Raw genomic sequence first — 15,000 nt, forward strand, 5'->3', positions numbered from 1 at the left:
ATCGTTGGGTTTGACCACATGATGGAGCGCAGAAACGCGCCGTCGTCAAGGTTCGCTCGAAAACACTGCAGGTTTGGTTCAGATTGAGATTAGAGCGAATGGCGGCATCTGCTGGTGACAGAAGGAACAGCAGCGATAGCGAGGCACTTTCCCGCCAAATAAGAAAAAAGTTATTTCTGAGGTAAAAAGTTAAATTATGACATAATAAATCTAATTTATGATGCAAATCATATATGATTATGACATACTATATCGTAATTATGACATAAAACATTGAAATTCTAGCATAAAAAGCCATAATTATGAGATAAAACTCTCATAATGACGTGTTACAATTTCAACCTTTTGTTATAATTATGACTTTTGACTTATTGTATTGCATAAAGCACTATATAAATAAAACTACTGATCGGCTTTCTGATTAACTTTAAGAGGTGTGTCTTAATTCTCAAAGTAATGCAGAACATAATTACTTCATACACTTAAATACCTTCAAATAAACAGAGAAGTGAAATGATATGCTCACATTCGGCCAATCAGGAGCAGCTCTGAGAGATGAAACACACATCAGTTCATAAACACTCATTAAACACACACAAACACTCTCTCACACACACTCTCCCTCTCTCTCACACACAAACACACTCTCTCTCACACTCACACACAAACACACTCTCTCTCACACTCACACACAAACACACTCTCTCTCACACACACAAACACACACTCTCTCTCACACACACAAACACACACTCTGTATCAAACTCACACACAAACACACACTCTCTCTCACACTCACACACAAACACACTCTATCTCAAACTCACACACAAAACACAACACACTCTATCTCTCACACACACAAACACTCTCTCTCAAACTCACACACAAACACACACTCCCTCTCAAACACAAACACACTCTATCTCTCTCTCACACTCACACACAAACACACACTCTCTCTCACACACAAACACACACACACTCTCCCTCTCTCTCTCACACACACTCACAGACACAAACTCACACACACACACACACACACACACACACACACACACACACACACACACAAAAACTCTCCCTCTCTCACACACACACACACACACACACACACAAACACTCTCTCACACACACTCTCCCTCTCTCTCTCTCACACACACACACAAACACACACACACACACACTCTCTCTCACTCTCACAAACACACACACACACACACACACACACACACACACACACACACACACACACACACACACACACACACACACACACACACACACACACACACACACACACACACACACACAAACACTCTCTCACACACACACTCTGTCTCACACTCACTGTTTTAAACTCAGTAGAAATACCAGTATAAGAGTAAAGATGCTGTTAGTGTTTGTGTGGCCAGCAGATGGAGACACTCCATCACTGACACATCACATTCATGCCTACTCTAACACTACACACACACATCATATATCATCTGACATCACATTCATGCCTACTCTAACACTACACACACATCATATATCATCTGACATCACATTCATGCCTACTCTAACACTACACACACATCATATATCATCTGACATCACATTCATGCCTACTCTAACACTACACACACACATCATATATCATCTGACATCACATTCATGCCTACTCTAACACTACACACACACATCATATATCATCTGACATCACATTCATGCCTACTCTAACACTACACACACATCATATATCATCTGACATCACATTCATGCCTACTCTAACACTACACACACATCATATATCATCTGACATCACATTCATGCCTACTCTAACACTACACACACATCATATATCATCTGACATCACATTCATGCCTACTCTAACACTACACACACACATCATATATCATCTGACATCACATTCATGCCTACTCTAACACTACACACACACACACATCATATATCATCTGACATCACATTCATAACTACTCTAACACTACACACACACATCATATATCATCTGACATCACATTCATAACTACTCTAACACTACACACACATCATATATCATCTGACATCACATTCATGCCTACTCTAACACTACACACACACACACACATCATATATCATCTGACATCACATTCATGCCTACTCTAACACTACACACACATCATATATCATCTAACATCACATTCATGCCTACTCTAACACTACACACACACACACACACATCATATATCATCTGACATCACATTCATGCCTACTCTAAATCTACACACACATCATATATCATCTGACATCACATTCATGCCTACTCTAACACTACACACACATCATATATCATCTAACATCACATTCATGCCTACTCTAACACTACACACACACACACATCATATATCATCTGACATCACATTCATGCCTACTCTAACACTACACACACATCATATATCATCTGACATCACATTCATGCCTACTCTAACACTACACACACATCATATATCATCTGACATCACATTCATGCCTACTCTAACACTACACACACATCATATATCATCTGACATCCCATTCATGCCTACTCTAACACTACACACACATCATATATCATCTGACATCACATTCATGCCTACTCTAACACTACACACACACATCATATATCATCTGACATCACATTCATGCCTACTCTAACACTACACACACATCATATATCATCTGACATCACATTCATGCCTACTCTAACACTACACACACATCATATATCATCTAACATCACATTCATGCCTACTCTAACACTACACACACACACATCATATATCATCTAACATCACATTCATGCCTACTCTAACACTACACACACAAACATCATATATCATCTGACATCACATTCATGCCTACTCTAACACTACACACACATCATATATCATCTGACATCACATTCATGCCTACTCTAACACTACACACACATCATATATCATCTGATATCACATTCATGCCTACTCTAACACTACACACACACATCATATATCATCTGACATCACATTCATGCCTACTCTAATACTACACACACATCATATATCATCTGATGTCACATTCATGCCTAATCTAACACTACACACACATCATATATCATCTGACATCACATTCATGCCTACTCTACCACTACACACACACACACATCATATATCATCTGACATCACATTCATGCCTACTCTAACACTACACACACATCATATATCATCTGACATCACATTCATGCCTACTCTAACACTACACACACATCATATATCATCTGACATCACATTCATGCCTACTCTAACACTACACACACACATCATATATCATCTGACATCACATTCATGCCTACTCTAACACTACACACACATCATATATCATCTAACATCACATTCATGCCTACTCTAACACTACACACACACACATCATATATCATCTAACATCACATTCATGCCTACTCTAACACTACACACACACACACATCATATATCATCTGACATCACATTCATGCCTACTCTAACACTACACACACATCATATATCATCTGACATCACATTCATGCCTACTCTAACACTACACACACATCATATATCATCTGACATCACATTCATGCCTACTCTAACACTACACACACATCATATATCATCTGACATCACATTCATGCCTACTCTAACACTACACACACATCATATATCATCTGATATCACATTCATAACTACTCTAACACTACACACACATCATATATCATCTGACGTCACATTCATGCCTACTCTAATACTACACACACATCATATATCATCTGACATCACATTCATGCCTACTCTAACACTACACACACATCATATATCATCTGACGTCACATTCATAACTACTCTAACACTACACACACATCATATCTGACATCACATTCATGCCTACTCTAACACTACACACACATCATATATCATCTGATGTCACATTCATGCCTACTCTAACACTACACACACACATCATATATCATCTGACATCACATACATGCCTACTCTAACACTACACACACATCATATATCATCTGATATCACATTCATACCTACTCTAACACTACACACACACATCATATATCATCTGACATCACATTCATGCCTACTATAACACTACACACACATCATATATCATCTGACATCACATTCATGCCTACTCTAACACTACACACACACATCATATATCATCTGACATCACATTCATGCCTACTCTAACACTACACACACATCATATATCATCTGACATCACATTCATGCCTACTCTAACACTACACACACATCATATATCATCTGATATCACATTCATGCCTACTCTAACACTACACACACACATCATATATCATCTGACATCACATTCATGCCTACTCTAATACTACACACACATCATATATCATCTGATGTCACATTCATGCCTACTCTAACACTACACACACATCATATATCATCTGACATCACATTCATGCCTACTCTACCACTACACACACACACACACACATCATATATCATCTGACATCACATTCATGCCTACTCTAACACTACACACACATCATATATCATCTGACGTCACATTCATAATTACTCTACCACTACACACACACATCATATATCATCTGACATCACATTCATGCCTACTCTAACACTACACACACATCATATATCATCTGACATCACATTCATGCCTACTCTAACACTACACACACACATCATATATCATCTGACATCACATTCATGCCTACTCTAACACTACACACACATCATATATCATCTAACATCACATTCATGCCTACTCTAACACTACACACACACACATCATATATCATCTAACATCACATTCATGCCTACTCTAACACTACACACACACACATCATATATCATCTGACATCACATTCATGCCTACTCTAACACTACACACACATCATATATCATCTGACATCACATTCATGCCTACTCTAACACTACACACACATCATATATCATCTGACATCACATTCATGCCTACTCTAACACTACACACACATCATATATCATCTGACATCACATTCATGCCTACTCTAACACTACACACACATCATATATCATCTGATATCACATTCATGCCTACTCTAACACTACACACACATCATATATCATCTGATATCACATTCATGCCTACTCTAACACTACACACACACATCATATATCATCTGACATCACATTCATGCCTACTCTAATACTACACACACATCATATATCATCTGATGTCACATTCATGCCTACTCTAACTACACACACATCATATATCATCTGACATCACATTCATGCCTACTCTACCACTACACACACACACACATCATATATCATCTGACATCACATTCATGCCTACTCTAACACTACACACACATCATATATCATCTGACGTCACATTCATAATTACTCTACCACTACACACACACATCATATATCATCTGACATCACATTCATGCCTACTCTAACACTACACACACATCATATATCATCTGACATCACATTCATGCCTACTCTAACACTACACACACATCATATATCATCTGACATCACATTCATGCCTACTCTAACACTACACACACACATCATATATCATCTGACATCACATTCATGCCTACTCTAATACTACACACACATCATATATCATCTGACATCACATTCATGCCTACTCTAACACTACACACACATCATATATCATCTGACATCACATTCATGCCTACTCTAACACTACACACACAACATATATCATCTGACGTCACATTCATGCCTACTCTAACACTACACACACATCATATATCATCTGACGTCACATTCATGCCTACTCTAACACTACACACACATCATATATCATCTGACATCACATTCATGCCTACTCTAACACTACACACACATCATATATCATCTGACATCACATTCATGCCTACTCTAACACTACACACACATCATATATCATCTGACATCACATTCATGCCTACTCTAACACTACACACACACACATCATATATCATCTGACATCACATTCATGCCTACTCTAACACTACACACACATCATATATCATCTAACATCACATTCATGCCTACTCTAACACTACACACACACACATCATATATCATCTGACATCACATTCATGCCTACTCTAACACTACACACACATCATATATCATCTGACATCACATTCATAACTACTCTAACACTACACACACATCATATATCATCTGACGTCACATTCATGCCTACTCTAATACTACACACACATCATATATCATCTGACATCACATTCATGCCTACTCTAACACTACACACACATCATATATCATCTGACGTCACATTCATAACTACTCTAACACTACACACACATCATATATCATCTGACATCACATTCATGCCTACTCTAACACTACACACACATCATATATCATCTGATGTCACATTCATGCCTACTCTAACACTACACACACATCATATATCATCTGATGTCACATTCATGCCTACTCTAACACTACACACACACATCATATATCATCTGACATCACATTCATGCCTACTCTAACACTACACACACATCATATATCATCTGATGTCACATTCATGCCTACTCTAACACTACACACACACATCATATATCATCTGACATCACATACATGCCTACTCTAACACTACACACACATCATATATCATCTGATATCACATTCATACCTACTCTAACACTACACACACACATCATATATCATCTGACATCACATTCATGCCTACTATAACACTACACACACATCATATATCATCTGACATCACATTCATGCCTACTCTAACACTACACACACATCATATATCATCTGACATCACATTCATGCCTACTCTAACACTACACACACATCATATATCATCTGACATCACATTCATGCCTACTCTAACACTACACACACATCATATATCATCTGACATCACATTCATGCCTACTCTAACACTACACACACACACACATCATATATCATCTGACGTCACATTCATAATTACTCTACCACTACACACACACATCATATATCATCTGACATCACATTCATGCCTACTCTAACACTACACACACACATCATATATCATCTGACATCACATTCATGCCTACTCTAACACTACACACACATCATATATCATCTGACATCACATTCATGCCTACTCTAACACTACACACACATCATATATCATCTGACATCAAATTCATGCCTACTCTAACACTACACACACATCATATATCATCTGACATCACATTCATGCCTACTCTACCACTACACACACATCATATATCATCTGATGTCACATTCATGCCTACTCTAACACTACACACACATCATATATCATCTGACATCACATTCATGCCTACTCTAACACTACACACACATCATATATCATCTAACATCACATTCATGCCTACTCTAACACTACACACACACACATCATATATCATCTGACATCACATTCATGCCTACTCTAACACTACACACACATCATATATCATCTGACATCACATTCATAACTACTCTAACACTACACACACATCATATATCATCTGACGTCACATTCATGCCTACTCTAATACTACACACACATCATATATCATCTGACATCACATTCATGCCTACTCTAACACTACACACACATCATATATCATCTGACGTCACATTCATTACTACTCTAACACTACACACACATCATATATCATCTGACATCACATTCATGCCTACTCTAACACTACACACACATCATATATCATCTGATGTCACATTCATGCCTACTCTAACACTACACACACACACATCATATATCATCTGACATCACATTCATGCCTACTCTAACACTACACACACACATCATATATCATCTGACATCACATTCATGCCTACTCTAACACTACACACACATCATATATCATCTGATGTCACATTCATGCCTACTCTAACACTACACACACACATCATATATCATCTGACATCACATACATGCCTACTCTAACACTACACACACATCATATATCATCTGATATCACATTCATACCTACTCTAACACTACACACACACATCATATATCATCTGACATCACATTCATGCCTACTCTAACACTACACACACATCATATATCATCTGACATCACATTCATGCCTACTCTAACACTACACACACATCATATATCATCTGACATCACATTCATGCCTACTCTAACACTACACACACATCATATATCATCTGACATCACATTCATGCCTACTCTAACACTACACACACATCATATATCATCTGACATCACATTCATGCCTACTCTAACACTACACACACACACATCATATATCATCTGACGTCACATTCATAATTACTCTACCACTACACACACACATCATATATCATCTGACATCACATTCATGCCTACTCTAACACTACACACACATCATATATCATCTGACATCACATTCATGCCTACTCTAACACTACACACACATCATATATCATCTGACATCACATTCATGCCTACTCTAACACTACACACACATCATATATCATCTGACATCACATTCATGCCTACTCTAACACTACACACACATCATATATCATCTGACATCACATTCATGCCTACTCTAACACTACACACACATCATATATCATCTGACATCACATTCATGCCTACTCTAACACTACACACACATCATATATCATCTGACATCACATTCATGCCTACTCTAACACTACACACACATCATATATCATCTGACATCACATTCATGCCTACTCTAACACTACACACACATCATATATCATCTGACATCACATTCATGCCTACTCTAACACTACACACACATCATATATCATCTGACATCACATTCATGCCTACTCTAACACTACACACATCATATATCATCTGACATCACATTCATAACTACTCTAACACCACACACACATCATATATCATCTGACATCACATTCATGCCTACTCTACCACTACACACACACATCATATATCATCTGACATCACATTCATGCCTACTCTACCACTACACACACACATCATATATCATCTGACATCACATTCATGCCTACTCTACCACTACACACACATCATATATCATCTGACATCACATTCATGCCTACTGTAACACTACACACACATCATATATCATCTGACATCACATTCATGCCTACTCTAACACTACACACACATCATATATCATCTGACATCACATTCATGCCTACTCTAACACTACACACACATCATATATCATCTGACATCACATTCATGCCTACTCTAACACTACACACACATCATATATCATCTGACATCACATTCATGCCTACTCTAACACTACACACACACATCATATATCATCTGACATCACATTCATAACTACTCTAACACCACACACACATCATATATCATCTGACATCACATTCATGCCTACTCTACCACTACACACACACATCATATATCATCTGACATCACATTCATGCCTACTCTACCACTACACACACACACATCATATATCATCTGACATCACATTCATGCCTACTCTAACACTACACACACACACATCATATATCATCTGACATCACATTCATGCCTACTCTACCACTACACACACACACATCATATATCATCTGACATCACATTCATGCCTACTCTAACACTACACACACACATCATATATCATCTGACATCACATTCATGCCTACTCTAACACTACACACACACATCATATATCATCTGACATCACATTCATGCCTACTCTAACACTACACACACATCATATATCATCTAACATCACATTCATGCCTACTCTAACACTACACACACATCATATATCATCTGACGTCACATTCATGCCTACTCTAACACTACACACACACATCATATATCATCTGACATCACATTCATGCCTACTCTAACACTACACACACACATCATATATCATCTGACATCACATTCATGCCTACTCTAACACTACACACACACATCATATATCATCTGACATCACATTCATGCCTACTCTAACACTACACACACATCATATATCATCTGACATCACATTCATGCCTACTCTAACACTACACACACACATCATATATCATCTGACATCACATTCATGCCTACTCTAACACTACTCACACATCATATATCATCTGACATCACATTCATGCCTACTCTAACACTACTCATACATCATATATCATCTGACATCACATTCATGCCTACTCTAACACTACTCATACATCATATATCATCTGACATCACATTCATGCCTACTCTAACACTACTCATACATCATATATCATCTGACGTCTACTGGTTGAATTTAGATATTTTGTACCAAAGCAACTTAAAGGACATAACAGAACAACAACAAAATGAGATCATTTTTTTGAAGGATTCCCAATGTTTGCTTTAACAATATGAACACACGTTTTGTCCATATGAGAACATATGATATTTTGTTCAATTAGGAACAAATGCTATCATTTCTTTAGTCTGGCAATAAACAAATTATTGTTTTTAGGGATATAATTATCCGGACCTCGGCCGGTGAGGAGGGTTCATTTCCCTGGTCTATAGTGAACATTTCTCTTGTCTCTGGATGTGTTCCCGAGGATCTAAAGATGGCGACACGATTCACGATTTAAACGATTATAGACCCATATCAAAACTACCTTTTATCTCAAAAGTAATAGAAAAGGCAGTAGCCAATCAATTGTTGAAGGTTGTAAAAGTCTTGTTTTAGAGCAGGTCATAGTGCACGAGTTATTAATGGTTTATTGATGGCAGAGGATGCTGGTCAATGTTTAGATTTAATACAGTGGACCATTCGATTTTAATTAAAACGTTAAAAACGTGGGTTGGGGTTTCGGGAAGGGCATTGGATTGGTGGACAGGACATTTGTAGTGTCAGTAGGAGATGAAGTTTCCCAACGCTCGGAACTTATATGTGGAGTTCCACAGGGTTCACTGTTAGGACCAATCTTGTTCTCAATTTACATTGTTCAAAGATGGGGGGAACATTTTCAAGCTTTATTAAATCAAAAGGCTTCAGTTGATCTTACAATCTTAGAGTCTTGATGTTCCACCTTCTTTCTACTAAATCTTAAATTCTTAATCTACTAAAGTGGGTTCAGAGCAGGTCGAAGTACAGTGGACATGATATTCACCTCACGCCAGCCGCAGGAGAAATGTCGCGAACAACTTGTTCATTGCTTTTGTGGATCTTTCCAAGGCTTTCGATCAGGGCTCTGAACCGGTTCAAGGAACGAAAACGAAAACCGGAAACGAACGAAATTTTAAGAGGAACAAAAACGAAAATGAAATCAAAATCAATTTGAATCGTTCTGAACAGAAACGTTAATTTGAAATGAGCATTAACCGGTTAATAACGTTATTTTATCGTTCTCTTTAATATTTTAATTTGGCAGTGACCAATCATGAATTGAGTAGCTCAGCATGTGATGTGACGGATCAAGCGAGAGTGAAATGTAGAGCGCGCATTTACACGCCTCAAGCACATTTCTCTCCCCGCATCAATGAAAGCGCAGCTATTGGAGGACATTCTTTTCGTACGTTTAAATAAGCAGTACAAACTTTAAGCTCAAATAGTCTGATTTAGGCTAGTTTGTGGATTTTGTTTAAGCCTGTCCAAGTAGGCTATAGCATCTATCAAACATTTGTCCTATAGTCTTTCAGATGGCCAATACAGCTCAATGTTTTCTATATAGACGGTTGATGCTTCGTATTAAATGGTGTTATATTGATTAAATGATCAAGCTTTATTAGCCGACTGAGTTTGACTATGGGATGCAAGGACGTGTTGCGCAGTGTTTGCTTTGAAATTACCAGCATTAAAAGAGCAATGGTTATCCAGTTTATTTATTCTTTATTCATGCAATTTTTAAAACAAGTCGTGTTGAAAAAAAGTTATGAACAAATAATGTTATCAATCTTCTGAAAAGAAAGAGCATATAGAAGCCACTTTCAGCTCCATTAAAACAGCGCAATATTTGACCTGCTGTTTATGCTGTAATTAATGCATGTATTTCTGTTGTGGTTTTAAAAATGTTATGAAATAAATATTCAAGTTTAATTATCATGCGTTATATTATTATTGAGTGAAAATAAGTCTATTTATACATATTTAAAATTAAAATAACGTTATTAACCGTTATTTTTTCAAATCAAACCGTTTTCCGAACAGTAATGTTTATTGAGGAACGCAAAAACGGAAGCGCTATAATATCGATTCTGCTCGGAGTGAACCCATTGATATTTTTTTCCGTTTTTAAGCCCTATTTTCGATTCTGTACATCATGGGAAGAGGGAAGTGCTTCTGCATTTTGGATGCTCTGTAAAGTTTATCCCAATGCTACGACAGTTCCATGATGGGATGGCATTAGGTGGACTAGAATCTGCACACTTTGCAGTAGGCACTGGAGTAAGGCAGTCTTGTTTAACATCTTCTTACTGTGCGTCACAAAGCTGCTGTATAAAGAAATGGAAGAAGAAAGTGGGATTACAGTGGCTTATAGACTGGATGGTAACCTCTTTAACATCAGGAGGACAATGTGGACATTAGATCAGTAATTTAGTTTATATGGTTAATTTAGTTTAATAGTTAGATTTATTTGGATATTTAGTTGAAAAATGTAGTGTCCCCAACTGAGCAAGCCAAGCCACAGGCAACAGTGGCAAGAAAACCAAACCCCATCAGGAGCAGAATGGAGGAAAATAAACCTTGGAGAAACCAGGCTCAGTCGGGGGGGCAGTTCTCCTCTGGCCAATTAAAGGGTTAGTTCACCCAAAATGTAAATTGTGTGATTAATGACTGAGCCTCATGTGGTTGGACACCCGTCAGACCTCCGTTCATCTTCAGACACAAATGAAGATATTTTAGTGTAAATCTGATGCTCTGAAAGGCCTCCATTGGCTCAACTTTACACTCTCAAGACCCTTAAAAGACACTAAAGACTAAAGTTACAAAGTCCATCTCACTACAGCGGCTCTACAATAACTTTATGAAGACGAGAATAGTTTCTGTGCGCAAAAAAACCCTAAATAACGACTTCTATAGTGATGACGATTTCAAAACACGGCATCATGAAGCTTCAGAGCGTTATGAATCAGTGAGTCGATTCAGCGGTTCTGAGCATTATGAATCAGTGAGTCGATTCAGCGGTTCAGAGCGTTATGAATCAGTGAGTCGATTCAGCGGTTCAGAGCGTTATGAATCAGTGAGTCGATTCAGCGGTTCAGAGCGTTATGAATCAGTGAGTCGATTCAGCGGTTCAGAGCGTTATGAATCAGTGAGTCGATTCAGCGGTTCAGAGCGTTATGAATCAGTGAGTCGATTCAGCGGTTCAGAGCGTTATGAGTCAGTGAGTCGATTCAGCGGTTCAGAGCGTTATGAATCACTGAGTCGATTCAGCGGTTCAGAGCGTTATGAATCAGTGAGTCGATTCAGCGGTTCAGAGCGTTATGAGTCAGTGAGTCGATTCAGCGGTTCAGAGCGTTATGAATCACTGAGTCGATTCAGCGGTTCAGAGCGTTATGAATCACTGAGTCGATTCAGCGGTTCAGAGCGTTATGAATAAGTAAAATGTCCTCACAAAGATGGTAATATCCTCATCCTCGTCCTTGTGGGAACATTTTTTGGTCCCCATGAGCAAAACATCTTATAAATCAGACTAAGTGATGTTTTTTGAAAATGTAAAAATGCAAAAATGCAGAATGTCTCCTGTGATGTGTAGGTTTAGGGGCAGTGTGTGTGTGTGTGTGTGTGTGTGTGTGTGTGTGTGTGTGTGTGTGTGTGTGTGTGTGTGTGTGTGTGTGTGTGTGTGTGTGTGTGTGTGTGTGTGTGTGATGGGTAGGTTTAGGGGCAGTGTGTGTGTGTGTGTGATGGGTAGGTTTAGGGGCAGTGTGTGTGTGTGTGTGTGTGTGTGTGTGTGTGTGTGTGTGTGTGTGTGTGTGTGTGTGTGTGTGTGTGTGTGTGTGTGTGTGTGTGTGATGGGTAGGTTTAGGGGCAGGGGCAGTGTGTGTGTGTGTGTGTGTGTGTGTGTGTGATGGGTAGGTTTAGGGGCAGGGGCAGTGTGTGTGTGTGTGTGTGTGGGCATGTTTTCGTGAAATATCAGGACACAAATGTGTATAGTGTCATGGGTATTACAAAAAGAGGGAGAAATATGAGGACGTTCCCCATGTCCTCACTTTTCAAAATGCTTATAAATCACACAGAATGATTTTTTTTTCACAGAAAGTGAACTGCACAGTCTCCTGTGAGGGCTAGGTTTAGGGGCAGGGGCAGTGTGTGTGTGTGTGTGTGTGTGTGTGTGTGTGTGTGTGTGTGTGTGTGTGTGTGTGTGTGTGTGTGTGTGTGTGTGTGATGGGTAGGTTTAGGGGCAGGGGCAGTGTGTGTGTGTGTGTGTGTGTGTGTGTGTGTGTGTGTGTGTGTGTGTGTGTGTGTGTGTGTGTGTGTGTGTGTGTGTGTGTGTGTGTGTATGTGTGTGTGTGTGTGTGTGTGTGTGTGATGGGTAGGTTTAGGGGCAGTGTGTGTGTGTGTGTGTGTGTGTGTGTGTGTGTGTGTGTGTGTGTGTGTGTGTGTGTGTGTGTGTGTGTGTGTGTGTGTGTGTGTGTGTGTGTGTGTGTGATGGGTAGGTTTAGGGGCAGTGTGTGTGTGTGTGTGTGTGTGTGTGTGTGATGGGTAGGTTTAGGGGCAGTGTGTGTGTGTGTGTGTGTGTGTGTGTGTGTGTGTGTGTGTGTGTGTGTGTGTGTGTGTGTGTGTGTGTGAGAGAGAGAGAGAGAGAGAGAGAGAGAGAGAGAGAGAGAGAGAGAGAGAGAGAGAGAGAGAGAGAGAGAGAGAGATTCAACATCGCTCTATGTGTGAGAGATTATCTCTGGACTGTCCATATCTCCACACCTGAACCTTTATCACACGCATACACACACACACACACACACACACAC

The 15,000-nt window shown here is 38.8% G+C and overlaps 1 protein-coding gene across 1 annotated transcript in view; it reads left to right on the forward strand.

The window, feature by feature from the left end:
- Positions 1-15,000, forward strand: part of LOC307132052 (uncharacterized protein) — a gene marked incomplete at both ends in the record, with an annotated part of 279,581 nt that overhangs the window by 14,784 nt on the left and 249,797 nt on the right. The window lies entirely within an intron of this gene.

The sequence above is a fragment of the Gobio gobio genome, assembly GCF_949357685.1.
Source record: "Gobio gobio genome assembly, chromosome: 9".
NCBI classification, from domain to species: Eukaryota; Metazoa; Chordata; class Actinopteri; order Cypriniformes; family Gobionidae; genus Gobio; species Gobio gobio.